A 1,030-nucleotide genomic window follows, 5' to 3' on the forward strand; every position below is an offset into this window, starting at 1 on the left:
ACTTCTTTGCCTTGCGGGCCCTACCACTACGCCTTGGTGTTTCCCCAGACGGTACAGCAGGAGTGGAGGCAGACTGCTGAGACTCCTGCCCTGTGACGTGGCTCCCCGTCGGCGCACGTTTCCTGGGGTGGCCTGGCTTGCATGGGCCAGGCTGCTCGGCGGCCTGCTGGATGGCGTGGTGCCACCCCGTTCTGCCCGCTGCCCACCAGATGCACCACGGACGGAACGGCGGGAGTCCGAGTGTTCCGGGGCCTCCCTTGCTGGATTCACCGGGCGGGCCCCAGAACCACCGCCTCGGACAGCCCGGTGGCCCCCGGGCCTCACTATGGGACGGTGGTGCGAGCGGAGACAAGCGCCGTGGCACCACCGTCACCTGGTGCTGCCAGTCCTGGAGGCCCGCTGTGGCATCGACCAGGGTCTGAACTTCGCAGCGATGGAGCTCGGAGTGCGCCAGCTCTCGGAGGACGCCGATGCTCTCAGCGATGGCCTGCTGGGACTGGGCCATGGCCTGCTTAGATTGGGCCATGGCCTGCTGAGACTCGGCCAGACCCCGGAGCGCAGCGGCAATGTCCAGCTGGCTCTAGGACATGGCTGCCTGTGATGAGGCAGCCCTGTGCTGGGCCACGGATGACGCATGCACATGAAGCCCCAGGCCTTGCAGAACCTGACCCATGGCCGAAACCGTTGCCCCCATTGCCTCCACCGCGGACGTCACGTGCGGTGTTGGCCTGGGTGGCAGCCATGACTGGCACCACTCCTGCTCCTGGACGCGGATGGACTCCTCCAACTAAGTCTGCAGATGCTGGATGGCGGCCGTCATCCCGTTGTCCACTCCCTGGGTTTCCAAACGCATCAGGTCTGGTAAGTCCAGGAACCCGGAACCGTCTGGGTGGCAGCTGGTTGCTGGGGCTGGGCTGCCCTCCGGACCGTCCAGCCCCTCGGCTGCTCCTACCTTCACCTGCTGTACCGGTTCGGCTGTGTGGTGCGCACCAGTCAGTGACCCCGAAGCCTCATCACTAATGTGCCCAAC

Source organism: Scyliorhinus torazame, chromosome 1 (genome assembly GCF_047496885.1).
Source record: "Scyliorhinus torazame isolate Kashiwa2021f chromosome 1, sScyTor2.1, whole genome shotgun sequence".
Taxonomy (NCBI): Eukaryota; Metazoa; Chordata; class Chondrichthyes; order Carcharhiniformes; family Scyliorhinidae; genus Scyliorhinus; species Scyliorhinus torazame.